Source organism: Mus pahari, chromosome 18 (genome assembly GCF_900095145.1).
Source record: "Mus pahari chromosome 18, PAHARI_EIJ_v1.1, whole genome shotgun sequence".
Classification (NCBI taxonomy): Eukaryota; Metazoa; Chordata; class Mammalia; order Rodentia; family Muridae; genus Mus; species Mus pahari.
The window spans coordinates 46,607,946-46,625,012 of NC_034607.1; positions in this window are offsets into that span (position 1 = coordinate 46,607,946).

The following is a 17,067-nucleotide window of genomic DNA, read 5'->3' on the forward strand; positions in this document are numbered from 1 at the left end:
AGGAAGGAAAAGAAAGAAAAGGAAGAAAGGAAAGAGGGAAGGAAGGAAGGAAGGAAGGAAGGAAGGAAGGAAGGAAGGAAGGAAGGAAGGAAGGAAGGGAGGGAGGGAAAAAACCAAACACAAACATGAAGCCAGCATGCTATATCAAAGAGAGATGGAGAAAGAAGGTGGAAGCCTACCCTAACAATTGCGTTTGGAGGTCAGTACTGAGTTCATTGATGCTCATACTTCCTTATCTGCGGTTGCTTCTCAGTAACTGTCTTCTTCTCTGAGATCTCTTTTAGCCCTCTCTTGCCTCATGGTGTCCATGCAGCCCACCAGCATGCACACCCTGCTGGAAACATTTAGTTAGTTATTATCTCTCTAAAACTCTGGGACTAAGAATTGCACATTCATTCTGGGCAATGCTTATCATTCAGTATGATAACTACCTGTTATCTAACTGATACATTGTAGCTTTGATTTTAATGCCTTTGTTTTCTAGCCTCCATAAACTGAGCCTGATAGTGTCCAACTAATCTACCCTATTAAATGTTATTCATTGTACCTATTAGTATCTATTATTATTATGCTGTATTACATTGTATCTATTAATATCATTGTATCTAATAGTAACCATCCCTAATGTCATCCTCAACTCTAACCTGGCCCCTGTTCCCAATCAAGAAAGAAGCACCAGGGCTGGGGTAAATCTCAGTGGTAGAATGTCTGTCTAGCATGCATGAAGCTCCGGGTCCATTGCCTAGACAAGAGCCACCTGTCTTCTTGCAAATCCAAGATTTCAAGGCATCCTTGTTGGCCCACATGGCAGGTAACTGATAACTCTTTCGGAGGCAACTGCGCCTTGAGGATGAAGGCTATGTAGAAAATTGAGAACAAAATATTGGGAAGTGTTGATATATCACAGACTGGGTGAGAGAGAGCCTGAAGGATGACGTCCAAGACAATCTTATTTGAAAAACTTTTGACCCCCAAAGGGTTGCCACCTACAGGCTGAGAACCGCTGGGCTACACCAAGCTGAGTCCAAACAAATACAGTTACAAACTGATGTTTCCAGAGTAGATTATCCCACCTTGTGCCTCAGCATGAGCTTCTGCTGTGCTGAACACAGGAGCTGTACTTACTGCTGTTAAGCCCTCAGGATGCATGTGTGCATGCAAACGTGCATACTCACACGTGCACACACCCATAGCAGAGCAAGCTATTCCTAGATTGCAAAGAAGCCCATTCATTCAGTTCACGTCGGGATTGGAGTTTCTATGAATGTCCAGGTAAGTGATTCGAATATCACCCCAGGCATTTTGTGTTATTCCTGTCCCTGCTTAATGGAGCAAGGGGAGTGAGAAGGTAATCCATTTCTCAAACTGACCCAGATCTCTGTCTTAGGAAACTGATCCAATTTGCTGGGCTTGAGCTCCTAGCAAAGCCTGTCCAGGCTAAGGCATACCTCTTGGGATCAGAGCCAGACTTTCAGTTTGATTTCTAATCCTCAAGTTTCTTAAAGACACACTGTTCAATGAGGACTCCTCTGGTATTATGAACTTTCCCAACTGAGGATCTGATATGATCAGAATAGTTTCAACTTGAGATGGTATAGTAAGTGTCCTCATGCTAGTTAGGAATGGAAGGAAGGAATTTCATGAGAACACCGCTGCTGCTTTGTGTTGGTCTACAAACGGATAAGCCCCTGTGTGAACTGTGTCAGTCCGGACTGGAGAGATGGCTCCATGGTCTCAATGAGGACCTAGGTTCTGTTTCCAGAACCCAAATGTCAGCTCACAAACCCCTGTAAACCGAGTTCCAGGGCATCTGGTAACCTTTTCTGATCTCCACAGGTTCCTGCAGATATACACTGCATTATAAACTCACAAAGGTACACACGTGTGCGTGCATGTGTGTGCACGGGCACACACACACACACACACACACACACACACACACACAGAGGCATACAAGTAATTTCAAGGAAAAAGGATTAGCTGGGTGTAGTGCCACATGCCTTTAATCCCAGGACTCAGGAAACAGAAGCAGGCAGATCTCTGTGAGCTCCAAACCAGTTTGATCTACACAGCAAGTTCTAGGCCAGGCAGGGCACCATAGTGAGAGCTTGGCTCTAAAATGAATGTAAATAAATCTTTGAAATGTGTCAATACCTTTTCTTAGATATAAGCATGAGCTTGCATATAGGGAGCCTGTATCTGTCTCCATATCTAAAACATTTCTGTGAATTAGTAACGCCTTTAAGTGGACTAAGCCACCAATCAAAGAGTATCCACAGGCTGGTCCATGGCTCCCGCTACATATGTAGCAGGGAACTGCTTCATCTGGCATCAGTGGGAGGGGAGGCGCTTGGTCCTATGGAGGCTTGATGTCCCAGAGAAGGCGGATGCTAGAGGGGTGAGGCATGAGTGGGTTGGTGGTTGGGGGAACACCCTCTTAGAGGCAAAGGGGATGGGGATGAGGTAGGGGGGGTTCATGGAGGGGAGACTGGGAAAGGGGATAACATTTGAAATGTAAACAAAATAAATGATTAATAAAAAATAAGTAATGCCTTCAAGTATAATGCTGTTATATCGCTGTAGTCTATATCCAGGGTTCATAGATCCCCTCACCTAAGGGAAGCATTCTGTGTTAGTAGTTCACAGAGACCCAAAATACCATGTCTGCACATATGAATTCTGTCTTCTGTGCCAGGATGCAAGCTCCCTAATTATTCTCTCTGGGCCCATTCCCATCCTCTTTCGAGAATACCACCTGGCCAATGAATGTGCTTCTGCAGTTCCAAACCATGGAAATAATGGAAGTCTTTTGAGGAAGGTAGCTAGAGAAGTGAAGTGAGTTGTCCTTAAGCCTGTTACATTTCAGGCCATGGGAGGGTCTCCTGGGAGGGCTCGGAGAGCAGCAGCTTTGCATGTAACACATAAGAGGGTAAAGCTGAGTGACACAAGTGAAGGTGGGGCTTGTCCTGAGTGAAGTCTGGCTGTAGAGAGCAATGCTGAGCAGACCTGCTTTGACGTGAGGAGTTATTGAGATGAATAGGGAAGGCCTTCCAAGGCTCAGGGTGAAACCCTAAGTTCAATCAATAGCAATATGAAAAAGGGAAAAAAAATATATGTTAACACAAAAAAAGGATAATTGTCACTCCAACCTGTAACCAAAATATGTGCTGCGGGATGGTCTTGTCAAAGGATAAATCCACCCCCACCCCCAGGCAAATGTTTTCTAGATTTCTTCAGTATGAACATTTAAGAAAAGGAGAGTGGACTTCTAAAGAGAGAAGAGAAATAGGAGAAGGGGGTAATCTGGCCTTGTAGGAATCAAGTTGACTTTTAAAATACTAAGGCAAAAGGAGGAAGTGGAAGCGTAAGAATTCAGAATTGGATACAATCGCGCTGCAGAGGCTGTGTGTGTTTATGCTCGAGACTGGAGACATTAGAATGGAATTCCCGATGGCCCTATGTCGTAGTCACTGCTCTCCTGCTGTGAAGAGACACCCCCCCCCCCATGGCCAAGGTCATTCTTACAGAGGAAAGCACTTAATGGGGGGCTTGCTTATACTTTCAGAGGCTAGTCCATTATCACAGTGGGAAGTATGGTGGCACACAGGTGGACGTGGTGCTGGAGAAGCAGACAAGAGGGTTGCACCCTAACCTTCAGGCAGCAGGTAGAGAGATCCGGCCTGGCATGGGCTTTTGAAACCTCAAAGCCCAGCCCCAATCAATGACACACTTCTTCCAACAAGGCCACACCTGCTCCAACAAGGCCACACCTTCTAGTCCTTATCATCTTTTCAAACCTTTCCACTACCTGGTGAGTAAATATTCCAATTTATGAGCCTATAGGGGCCATGCTTAGTCAACCCATCACACCCATAGACCACAAATGGCTTCCTTTTTGACTTTCTTTTAGAGTAAGGATAAAAATACCCTTTCCCCTTTCCTCCTCTTCCTCCTCTTCCTCCCCCACTTCTTCCTCCTCCTCCATCTCCTCCTCTTCTCCCTCCTCATCTTCTACTTGCTCTGTAGACCAGACTGGCCTCAAACTTGGAAATCTTCCTGTCTCTCCTCCCCCCTGAGTGCTGGGATTAAAGGCGTGCACCTCCATGCTTTGCCAAGAATTCCTATCTTTCAACAACTGTATCTTTTTATGCGACTATATTAGTTTTCTTTCCTGATGTGATAAAACATCATGAGCAAAATTAACTTATGGAAGAAAGAGTTTGACTTAGGGTTCCAGTGAGATAAAAGCCCATCTCGACAGGGAAACATGGCAATAGGGGGGTAGGTATGCCCTTCATGCAGGGGTACCCCTGCCACATATTGCCCGACTCAGCAGCTCTCTGAAATAGTCGTGACTCTTAACTCTTAGATCCCTTGTGCCTCGATTGGTACCGTATGGACAACACTGCCGATTTCTATTGAGTTTGGATTGAGTTTAGGATGATAGACCCCAGCCCTCTGAACCACATCATTATCAGCTTTCTTAAGTTCCAGAAACAGAAAACTCCTGGATCTTTTCCTTTCACATGAAGGTAGCTTAGCGGGGTGGGGTCTTACCCTGAGGGCATTCTTCCTTTATTCTAGTCCGCAGGCTTCTCCTAAAGGTTACAACTTCTCTTCCAGCCCAAACTTTGGCTTACTAGTGTTGTTTTTCTCTCCAAACTCTATAGGTTGTATTTATTTCTGACTGACTGTCTGCTTGCTCTATTCTACTGAAGACCAGAACAATGGAACTCAGTAATAATCTTGTCATAGATTCACTATTATACTGTCTTGAAGTTTCCTATACCAAATAAAATGAATCCAGTACTTTGAAACGTAGCCTCGGGCAAGTGTTTAGTACAAGAGTAGAAGACAACCACATTCTTTACCAAACGATCACACAGTTGACCTCTAGTTCAGATGGCCTCTAGCTCAGTTGCTAGTGAAATCTTTCCCTCCCTCTGGAAGGTATTGAGCCAGGCCTCTGCAGTGTGCGGTTTCTCTCAGCGGTAGCATCTTTCAGGCTCATACTAGGGACTGCCTCTTAAGCTCAATTTACAATGTTCAACCACCTTTCTGGTCCAGAGTTCCAAAGTCTTCCACATTCTTCCAGAAAGCAACACAGTCCTGCTTTTTACCACAGAAGCTCATATTTTGGTACCGCTTTCTATATTAGTTCCTTCTCTTTCTTACTATAATGCCATGACCAAAAGCGACTTATGGAAGAAAGAACTTACTTTGACTTATGGCTCCAGAAGGAGAAGAATCCGTTATGGCACGGGAACATGGCAGAAAGGGGCAGGCACGACAGCGGGGACAGAAGGCTGAGAGTTCACATCCTTAACCACAGGCACAAAGCAGAGAGAACAATGGGACAAATGACAGGAAGTTCGCAGAGGCTGTCCCCAATGACAGACTTCTACAAGAAGGACCCTACCTTCTAAACCTTCCCCCAAAGTGCCACCAGTTGGGGACAAGTGTTTGAATACCTTAGCCTATGTTGAATTTTTTTTTCACTTAAACAAGCACCATAACACTAAGAGTCTAATATTAAGATGGATTCCAGAATTTATTGGAGTCACAGGAAGAATGGCAGTGAGAAGCAAGGCAGTTCTCCCGAGGCAACAAAATGCTATCCAGTTGTGCCTAGGAAGTCATAGCCTGGAAGCATCTTTCTTCTACAGCTGACTTTGTATAGCTGGTTAACATTTATAAATGCTTGCACATTTTTAATCTCATTTTAGCTTTAGAATGATTTCATAAATTATTATCATCCACAGTTTACAGGTGGGGATATTGAAGCTTAAAAAAGTGAAAGCTAAAAGCAGATCATAAATATCATTAGTCCTGGTCAATTAAGCATTTACTGAGCCATGATTATGGAGTTTTGTTATATTACATACTTGGGATCCAAAACGAGTAAAGTGTTTTAGTTCTCACACCTTCTGATCATCATTCCTTTCTTTGCTCTTCTTCAATTCTTTCCAGAGGTTGTTGTCTCCTATTAGCTCAAGCTGGACAGTTCATGGTGGGACCCAACCCAGAAGATCACCTCCATGCACAGCCAGTTCTCCGAGACTACAAGGCATGTCGACAGTTGCAGTCTTTGGGTGTACTCATCGGGATTCCAAAGATGACCTGGGAAGTTTTATACACTACTGGGGAGCTCTTAAAACTTTATATAGTCACACTGGAAGACAACTTAGCAAGGTCTGTTAAGATTCTCTTATCCTAGAATCTAGCAGTTCTACTCCACGTGATCCTACAAGGAAACTCCCCCTTGGATGCAAAGAAGGGATGGACATGTTCATCTGCAACAGAAAATTGCCCCAAACAACGTAAAGTTCCATCAACATGCTGAATGAGGAAACTGTGTGATCCCAATTCAGTTAAACAAGATAGTATGCCCTAGGCCCCAGGTTCAGTTCCCAGTGCTACAAATGAATGAGTAAATGAGTGAGAAGCAGACCGTGAATATGCACGCATCTAAAACTACAGTGCTGAGAGGAAGCAGAGGGTGGTGGGAGCTATGCCGCAGATGCTAGCATGCGAGGCCACATTATTCATTTCCAAATGTGATAAGCATTTCTAAACAGGCACGCTGGTGATCTCTGCTTGTAGGTACTGGGTACCTCTGCCAGAGAAGCCAGGATCACAACAGAGCATGCACAGGGCAAAGCCAAGTCCCTGATGTTTCTCTGTTTAACAAGTGGGCCTGAAGCAAATACGGCAACAGTAAGTTAATATTTCACAGAGCTATATGCAGAGAACAAGAGAGTTTATTATTCTCTGTGCTTTTAAAAGCTTGAAACGTTTCATTTAAAAGTGTAGATGAGCCCCAGGCTCTGGAATTCTAGAAATGTGTAGAATTTTCTTTGCTTCCTTTTAAACTAAAGGCTGCCGGGGATTGAATAAGATGCTGGGTAAGCATCTTACCCATGAGCTGTGTGCCTAGCCTCACCCATGAGCTGTGTGCCTAGCCTCACCCGTGAGCTGTGTGCCTAGCCTCACCCGTGAGCTGTGTGCCTAGCCTCACCCGTGAGCTGTGTGTCTAGCCTCACCCGTGAGCTGTGTGTCTAGCCTCACCCGTGAGCTGTGTGCCTAGCCTCACCCGTGAGCTGTGTGCCTAGCCTCACCCATGAGCTGTGTGCCTAGCCTCACCCATGAGCTGTGTGCCTAGCCTCACCCAGGCTGAACAGAATGGCCTCAAACTTATTCGGTAGTCCTGACAAGCTTTGACCTTGTGATGTGATCCTCCTGCCTCAGCCTCCTGAGTAGCTGGAGGTCTCCACACCTTGCTTGTGCCGAATTTTCTTTTCTCAGTGCCTCTCTCCCTCCCTCCCTTTCCTCTCTTCCTTTTTTCTTTCTTTTCTCTCTTCTTTCCACGTTAAAATTCCACTTATTCTTTGATCATTGGCTCAAGCCTCAATATTTATTGAGAAATTCTGTATGATTTTTGCCATTGTACACTGTGCTCTCCCTTTTTAAAGTCTCAGTATGTGTGTAAGGTCTCCTGGGCAGGACTCCCACATGGCCACCCCTCCTTCAAGACACCTTCTCTACAATAGCATTTAGCTTCATTGTGTACACTTTTTTTTTTCCAACTCTAAGATGAGAATCTTAGGAGCTAGGACAATGTCTTCAACTTCTTTGATGTTTCCTCAGTGCCCAGTAGCACCTAACCAAGTTCTAAAGAAAAGCTGTATGTTAGCCAGTATAATAACCCCTCCTACAAAACCTTTCTGTAGAAAGTTAAAAATACTACTTACGACTATATTACTTTTGTTTTTCCAGAGAAAGAATGACTTGAAATGAAAAACAAAACAACAACAGCACTAATAATAATAATAATAAAAAACACCTATAGCATGCATTCTGAATAATCAGCTTTTGAACCATTGAATGTGAAAGAAGTCTTATGGGAAGAAGATTTAAAAACTAATGTTACAGAGACAGTGAGATGGCTTGGTGAGTGTGGTGTTTGAATGAGAATAGCCCCATAGACTCACATATTTGAACTCTTGGTCCCTGGTTGGTGTGGCTATTTGGGAAGGATGAGGACATGTGGCTTTCTCAGAGAAAGTGTGCCTCAAGGGTGGAGGTGGTGTTGGGGGCGGGGAGGGCGGGCAGGCTTTGATGTTCCAGTGCCTCCTGCCATCCCCAATATGTTTTCTATGTGGCAGGCTTGCAGTTTGAGTTGTGAACTTTCCAGCCGCCTGCCACCTGCTGTCTCCTCTCTGTCCCCATGGACTCTAATCCTCTAAAACTGTAAGCGCAAAATAAGCTATTTGGTAAGTGGCCTGGATCAGGGGGTCATATTGTAGCAATAGAAAAATAACCAAGACAGAGGCCCTTGCTTCCATGTGCGACAATTGGAGTTTAATCCTGGGGCCTTTATAGAGAACTGCTTCCTATAAATTGTCTTCAGACTTCCCACACACTGGTATTTGTGACCACCCCAATACATACAAAATAAGTAACTTTAAAAAAAAATGGAGACAAATTTACAAATAAGTGCAGTTATTTTCAGCAAAATCAATGATTGCTTTGGTCTAGGTCAAAATTGCCTGTGCTAACAAGGTGGCTCAGGGTGTGGTGCTATGCAAGCGTCTCCAGAACCTACTGATTCTTCAAAGTTGTCCTCTTGGGGCCTCAGGGATGGCTCAGCAGAAAAGAACGTTTGCTGTTCTTTTTAGAGGACTTGAGTTCAGTTCCAGCACCCATGTCAGGAGGCTCACAACTATCTGTAACAGGAGATGTAACACTCCTCTGGTATGTGTGCATGCACACACACACACACACAATTATTTTTTTAGAAGGACGTTGTTCTCTGAAATCTCTACATGCTCATGCCAGGCCCGTGTCCATACCCACACTCATAAAAACACACTTTATACATACACAGTGATAAATTCATAAATAAATTTTAAAAAATCACTACCATTTAGTCCCTGGGAAGTTCCCCAATGGATCTTTGAGATGTTTTTATCGAAACAAGCTACCAACACCTCATGGTTCCTTGGCCTAGGTGCAACACCACCCAAGAGATGACCACTCACTCACGGGGAGGATGGTAGCTAGGAACGTGGGACCTGTCCACAGTGATCACTGAGCGACCACAGGCAGATTCATAGAAGCCAACATTGGGAAGGAGCCCTTGCGTCCATCAGCAGTAGAATGGAAACAGAAATGACCATAAGCCTGTTCCATGCTATTCTCTCCAGAAGTAGAAATGGATGAGCTACTGTTCCATCAGGACTTCTTAACCATAATACGGATGATGAAGCCACACACAAAAGGATGCATTTGTTTCCATTAATTAATGAATGGGAGGGGCAGAGGACATGTTTGTGGAATGCTTCCTCCTCTATGTAGGCTCTGGGGATTGAACTCGGGTCCTTAGGCTTTTGCTGCGTGTGCTTTTTACCAACCACGTCACGTCTATCAGCTGATGTGTCTGTTTAAAACACAAATCATCACATTGGAGCAATATGTCAGGACTGTGGTTTCCTGGCAGAATATAATAACTCAGAGGAACCTTCGAGGGTCATTCTTGAGCTTTGTAGTGGTCACAGGAGAATATTTTCTTTGTGAAAATTCATCTATATACCATCGTGACTTGTGCCATCTTTTTTCTGTTATGTTCAACAAAAGCTTATTTTTTTAAAAAAAAGTAATCATGCTAATAATTATATAACAGTCACAACACAAAGACACAGCTTATAACCAAGCAGATTCTATGAATCTAAAATTGCCATACCTATTAATATCATATAAACGGAAACCCAAATACACAAAACAGAACTTCTCATAGCACAAAAGCACTTCTCAGGTTACAATACAGCACATCGAACTCAGGAAAGGAGAAAGCATATTGTTATAACACATCCATTTTTCAATTCTGTGAATTTAGCGTAAAGAAAGAAACAACTCAATAAGTGTGCACCGCTTTTGTGAACGTGCTCACTTTGAACACTGCGTCTGCTAATAAAGCTCTAAGATGAGCCCAAATACTCAGTCATCGGATTAAGATTTCATAAATTGCAATATACCAATACCAGACAATGGTCTGTACTACAGCAATGCGTAGAAGGCCTTGTCAAAGCACAAAACACTTCTACAGGTATAATGTGAGGTAGAAGAAAATGACTGGAAGAGGGTATGTATATCATGATTCTAACTACACAGACAGGAGCTAGTCGGTACTAAGAGCCAATGTATAATGCTGTGCCTGAGTGGGGATGTGTTGTTTGGACAGGTAGGGCGGGGTATCCCCTACTCTGAACATTCTTTTCCTTTTGTTAGTATTTGGATTGACTAGGATTTTTTTTTTCTGCATGCAACAGACACTAGCTTAAATAAAAGATACTAATGGAGCCATGCAGCCATAGCTCATGGAGTTTAAGGAGGGACAGTATGACTAAGAAGGAGGAAAAGCCAAGATGGTGGCAGAGGTCTTTGCAATAAACGTTCTTTAATCGAATCTCTACATTGCTCTTCCTGGTAAGGAGATTTAAATGCCTCCTGTTCCTTTGGGCCTCCAATCCAGATCTAGAAGAGATTTGTTTTGGATCCACTTGCAGTTGAGGATCGGCTGGTGCTGTGAGCAGAAGGGGATAAAGAGAAGCTGTGCAGACCAAGATAGCGATGCCATGGAACCTGATAGCGTTCCCCCAATTCTTTCATTTTGTTGAAATGTTTGTGCACATGTGTAAATTGAGCGTGTTCTCCCGGCTCTCCCTACCCTACGTCACACTTCCCACTAGTCAATTCCGAGTTCTCTGGGTAGGTTCACCTCTACTTTCCTGTCACATAGTCATACATAATTTTAATATAGCAACTTTTTGATAAATAGAACATGACTAGCCTTCTTCTTATATTCAAGAAGAACTATTCCAAGATTCAGAAGTATAGACGGTTAAAAAAAAACTATGAATAAGAATATTATTTTTAATTATTTTATTAGATATTTTCTTCATTTACATTTCAAATGCTATCCCGAATGTCCCCTATACCTCCCCCCCCCCCGCTCCCCTGCCCACTCACTCCTTCTTCTGGGCCCTGGCATTCCCCTGTATGGAGTATATCAAGTTTGCAAGACCAAGGGGTCTCTCTTCCCAACGATATTTTTAAGCCGGGCAGTGGTGGCGCATGCCTTTAATCCCAGCACTCGGGAGGCAGAGGCAGGCAGATTTCTGAGTTTGAGGCCAGCCTGGTCTACAGAGTGAGTGCCAGGACTACACAGAGAAACCCTGTCTCGAAAAGCCAAAAAAAAAAAAAAAAGAATATTTTTAAATGCACAATTATTCATACACATGACTTATTATTATTATTATTATTATTATTATTATTATTATTATTATTATTATTATTATTATATTTGTATGTGGGGAGCTAGAGAGGTGCCTTGGCAGTTAAGAGCACTGGCTGCTCTTCCAGAGGTCCTGAATTTGATTCTCAGCACCCATACAACATCTGTATAACCACCTGTAACTCCAGTTCCGGCATCTGATCCCCTTTTCAGGGCTTACTGAACATCAAGCACACAGCGTGCTTCGCAGACACACATGCAGCCAAAATACTTTCGTATATAAGGTAAAATAATAAAATAAAATGTTTTAAAAAGTGTGTGTGTCTTTGTGTGTGAGGGGCAGGTAGTGGTGGCACATGCCTTTAATCCCAGCACTTGGGAGGCAGAGGCAGGAGGATCACTGTAAGTCTGAGGCCAGCCTGGCCTACAGATAAGTTCCAGGACAGCCAGGGCTACACAAAGAACCCCATCTCAAAAACCCTTTTGAAGTATGTGTGTGTGTTTGTCCACAGACGCCAGAAGAGAAGCTCCTGTAACTGGAGTAGCAGGCAGTTGTAAGCTGCCTCACGTGGATGCTAGGAGCACAACTCAGGTCTTGTTTAAGAGCAGAACATTCTTTTAGCTGCTGAGCTATTGCTCCAGCCCCAAGCATCTTGAACTTTTAATCCCATGTTGCCATGATCCCTCTCTGGGAGTTGCAGTTCATTATTTTGCCTTGCACCAGATACTTGCCCCCTCAAGTGCTAGCAACTCTGCCGATTTTCAGAAGATTTTCAAAAGATTACTTTATTTTGTTTCCCTTTAATAATAACATTGGAAAATTTCCCATTTCGTGGCCACCACTGATAAGTAAGCACATGCCATGGTGCATTAAATCTTTCTAGAAATCTTTGCGCATTCATTTAATATGCGTTGAATGCTTGTTTTAAGGATATGGAACTGCCTTGCTCTCAAAATGCTCATAATCGAGTTATTGAGATAAACAAGTTCAATAGCTTCTGATCTGAGAAAATACTTGAAAATACAGAGTCAAGTAGCTGTTTGGTTGGCAATGAAGATTTCAATAATTCTGTCTTGCTAATGCATCAGGTAGAGAGGTGCAGAAGAGGAGATAAGAGAATCAGACTAGATAGGCGAGTCCAAACCACATCCCACTCGCATATTGAGACAGGTTTAAAAGAACGGGCTCCAGTGTCTGAGGATGGTAGAAAACCAAGGTGAGTTCTAAATGACTCACAGTGAAATGAGTACCTTTGTGGTTTGGAAAGCTCCCTTCACACATGATGGACAGGAAGCACTACAGAGGACTATTGATCTAGGTAGGGTCTTCATTGCTGTGAAGAAATACCATGACCAAAGCAACTCTTTTTTTTTTTTTTAAATTAATTAATTAATTAATTAATTTTTTATTTTCTTTATTTACATTTCAAATGCTATCCCGAAAGTTTCCTATACCCCTCCCCCCCACCTCTGCTCCCCTACCCACCCACTCCCACTACTTGGCCCAGGCCTTGCCTTGTGCTGGGTCATATAAAGTTTCAAAGCAACTCTTATAAAGGACGACATTTAACTGCGGCTGGCTTACAGTTTCGGAGGTGTATTATCATCATGGTGGGAAGCATGGCAGCGTGCAGGCAGACCTGGTGCTGGAGGAGCCGAGAGTTCTACATCTTGATCCAAAGACAGCCAGGAGGAGGCTCTCTTTTGCACTGGGCAGAGCTTAAGCGCTCAAAGCCCACCTACACAGTGACACACTTCCTCCAACAAGGCCACACCAATTCTAACAGGGCCGCACCTCTTAATAGTGCCATGTCCTGTGGGCCAAGCATATTCAAACCACCACTGTTATGCTTTATTTGGGATGTGAAGTGTCCTCCAAAAGACTCGTGTGTGGAAGGTTTGGTCCTCACCTAGTAAATCCAATCACGGAGAGGTTAGTGGATCATAAGGCTTCTGGATTAATCAATACATTATTCTCTTGTTAGATTAATAATTTTATAGTGTTACTGGTAAATAGTGGAAGCTGTGGATGTAGGGTCCAGCTAAAGTATGCCACTGGGGCATGTGTTGAAGGGGGATGTGTTTTATTTGTCTCTGCTCCCTTGGGCACCAAGAGGCGAACAGCTTTACTACAACCCACAGGCAGGCTTACCATGATGTTCAGCGTCAGGACTGAGCATAGATGGAAAACCTTTGAAACCATACATCAAAATAAAGTCTCTTCCATCAGACTGTTTCTTTTCGGAGTTTGTCACAGTGATGAAAAGTCTGACCGATACAGGTAATAGTGAAGAGAGATGCTCAGATGGAAAATGGGAAAGGAGCAAGACTGTCCTGACCTTGGAGGATGTCCTGACCTTGGAGGATTGTAGAATTGATACTGAGAAATGTCCAAGTTTGAAAGTCTTGTCCCAACCTGGATCTATACAAAGGATTGGCAGATGAACTCTGAAATACACTGTGTTGTGATTATAAAAAGATAAAGAAATACAGGAATATGTTCTATGGGGGTGTGGTGAGGTATGGGGGAAGGGGGTGCCTCGGCAGGCCCATGCCAAGGCATCCCTTCCCCCTAATGGACCAGTCACACTATGGTGCAGTATAGAATAGAGTTTATTCAGGGCATGGGGAGGGGAGTTAAGAGGGTAGAAGAGACAGAGAAAGGCAGAGAGAAGGAGTAGAGAAGTAGAGGCTGGCTATGACTATGTGGAGAGAGGGGGGAAGGGAATGGGGAGAGAGGGGGAGCAAGGGGGACAAGAGGCAAGGGAGAGAAGCAGGAATAAGAGAGAGAAGAGGGGCAAGCAGCCCCTTTTATAGTGGGCCGGGCCTACTTGGCTGTTTCCAGGTCACTTGGAGGTGGAGTCCAGACAGAATACCAATGCACAGCTTATCACTGTCCATGAGGGGGAAAAAAAAAAAAGCTACATTGGAGGGTTTAGTGTGGAAGCCAAATGAAGTGCTGCTTACTTCAAGTCCAAGACAACTGCCTCTGAGGTAAAAGATAGGGTGCCCCATGGAACTTCCATCCTAAATAACTCATCCCCTTGGCTGCTAGAAGCTCCACAAGCAGGTATGCTCAGCAATTAGCCACCAGGGGCTCAAAATTGTGCTCAGCTTCCCAGGGATGCCAATACCCAGTGATTCATCAGAGTAGGGGACAGAAAATCCTGATCTCTCGACCTCAGTATGAGCTAATTTGGAACCAGAGTTGCTGTCCTCTCCTTTAAATAGAGTGCGTACACATAGGGAGAGTAGCCAGCTTTTCACACACCTGGGCTGCCTCATCAAAGCAGGAAACATCTGGATAACAATGAGTGGTAATGAGGAGCTAGGTCGCTGGGGATTAATATGTTGCTTATAAATGAGGAAAACAGTCACATAGAAAGCCTAGACTCAGACATGGGTGATTTCAGTGGATGGTAGCACCACTTACTGAAATAAAAGAAACAGGAAGCTGAGGGGCAAATAGGAGTTTAGTCTGTGGTCAGACCCGGGGTTAAATGTGGCGCTCAGGAGTCAGTCACTCCTGGGACACTCACTGTCATGCTACTGTCAGTACCCACTGAGGGGCAGTGTCCAGATCCTGCAAGGCTGATACGGAAGGAATTGCAGGAGTCTCTCGAGAACGGCATGGCTTCTATTATCTTGAGAGATTCCAGAAAATAGAAAAAGCCAGGATGCAGAAACGGAATCATCAAAAATGCAAGAAAAATGTGGGAGTGAAAATTATGATTGGCTAGAGAGATGGCTCAGTGGTTAAGAGCACTGGTTGTTCTTCCAGAGGACCCAGGTTCAATTCCCAGCATTCAGACTGGGGCTCACAACTCTCTCTAACTTCATTTCCAGGGGCTCTAATGTCCTCTTCTGGCCCCACAGGCACGGGTCGCACACATAGGGCACACAGGTACACATAGACGAAACACCACACCCATAAAATTAACAAATGAAAAATTTAATAGTAGGCATAGTGGTGCACACCCTTAATCCCAGTAGTTGGGAGCCAGAGGCAGATGAATTTCTGTGGGTTCTGGGCCAACCTGGTCTATAGAGGGAGTTCCAAGCCAGGCTAGCCAGCCAGAATTACACAGTGAGATTCTGTCTTAAAAAGAAGAGGAGGAGGAGGAGGAGGAGGAGGAGGAGGAGGAGGAAGAGAAAAAAGTGATGTTCTTATTGTTGGTATTCGGACCCAGGACAAGCAGCCTAGGTTCTCTCAGTGTCCCTCAGTTTCTACCTGGCATTCCCTGCCCTCTGCCTTGAACTTTCCAGCCAAGGAACTGGGTCTCCCTTCCCCAGAAGTTGCTCTTCCCAATATAATCCAGTAGCTCTTGCTCTGCTCTCTCCTCCCACTCTTTTCCTCCCCCCCCCCCATGTGCGCATGGTGCATGCCCTTTATCTCTTTCTCTTCTCTCTCCCCTCTGTCTCCCTCCCCACGGCAGCTTCCCTGGCCTTGTTGCTTGAGACATCAAACTTGCCTGAGAGCTGCTTCCCAATGAACCTGCGTCTATATACTCTAACCTGACTTGAATTGGCTCATTTCACCAGAGGAGGATAATTTATCACCCATAATTCCACATGCCTATAATTCTAGTACTGGGAAGACTGAAGCAGTAGGGGCCCAAATTCACGATGGGATGATTGGAAAGGGAGCAGATCTTCTCTGAGGGTTTGTCTTTTGCCTGTGAAGTTTGGACAGGACAGACAAGATCGCCTGTGGGAACAGAGCAGTGACTGTGCTGGCAGGGATAGGATGTAATATGAAACGTGATTATTTAAAACAAAAAATACCCATCAGGGCTGAGGGCGTGGCTTGGCAGGAAAGGTGCTCGCTGTGCACGCACGAGGGTCTGAGAGTAGATTGCTAGGCTCCACATGAAAAACTGGATGCAGTGGATCATGCCCAGTTCTGAGGGCTGCAGACAGGCAGATCCCAGGATCTCTCTAGTTATCCAGTTTAGCCTTAGACAGTCAGCCAGGTTTAATGAGAAACTCCTTTTCAAAAATTAATATGGAGCCGGGCAGTGGTGGCGCACACCTTTAATTCCAGCACTTGGGAGGCAGAGGCAGGTGGATTTCTGAGTTCGAGGCCAGCCTGATCTACAAAGTAAGTTCCAGGACAGCCAGGGCTATACAGAGAAACCCTGTCTCGAGAAAACAAAACAAAAAGCAAAACAAAAAACAAAACAAAAACAAAACAAAACAAAAACAAAACAAACAAACAAACAAAAATAATATGGAGAATAATAGAAGATCCCTAACAAGGACCTTTGACTTCCACACACATGAGCGCTTGTGTGCACACGTGCATGCGCGCGCGCGCGCGCACACACACACACACACACACACACACACACTCACACACACTACATATATACGTGGACATAAAAGTCCAACAGCAAAGGCTGCATAAGGAAACAGGAATGTTTGCCAGTGAGAGCCTCTGTGAGCAGGTACATCCCAGAAGGAGGCTAAGAATAGAGGCTGGATCTTCCGAAGCAGAGCAAGGACCCTGTCACCATGAAAGGGGAGATGACAAAGGCTCCTAGGTTCTTCTGAGAAGAGAGCTGTCTAAGAGGAGGACATCCTCTGATGAGTCACGGTCTCATTTCCCTCCGCTCTCCAGGCCCTGCTTCTTTCCCTTTGATGTTTACAAAGGGACACGTGAGCACACAGGGGGAAGGTGAAGCATACAATAAAGCAGGGACTCAGGAGTGGGAAGGACAGAAGGGAGAACCTGGGAGCCGAAAAAGGGAGAAGAAAAATGCAAACCCAGCTGG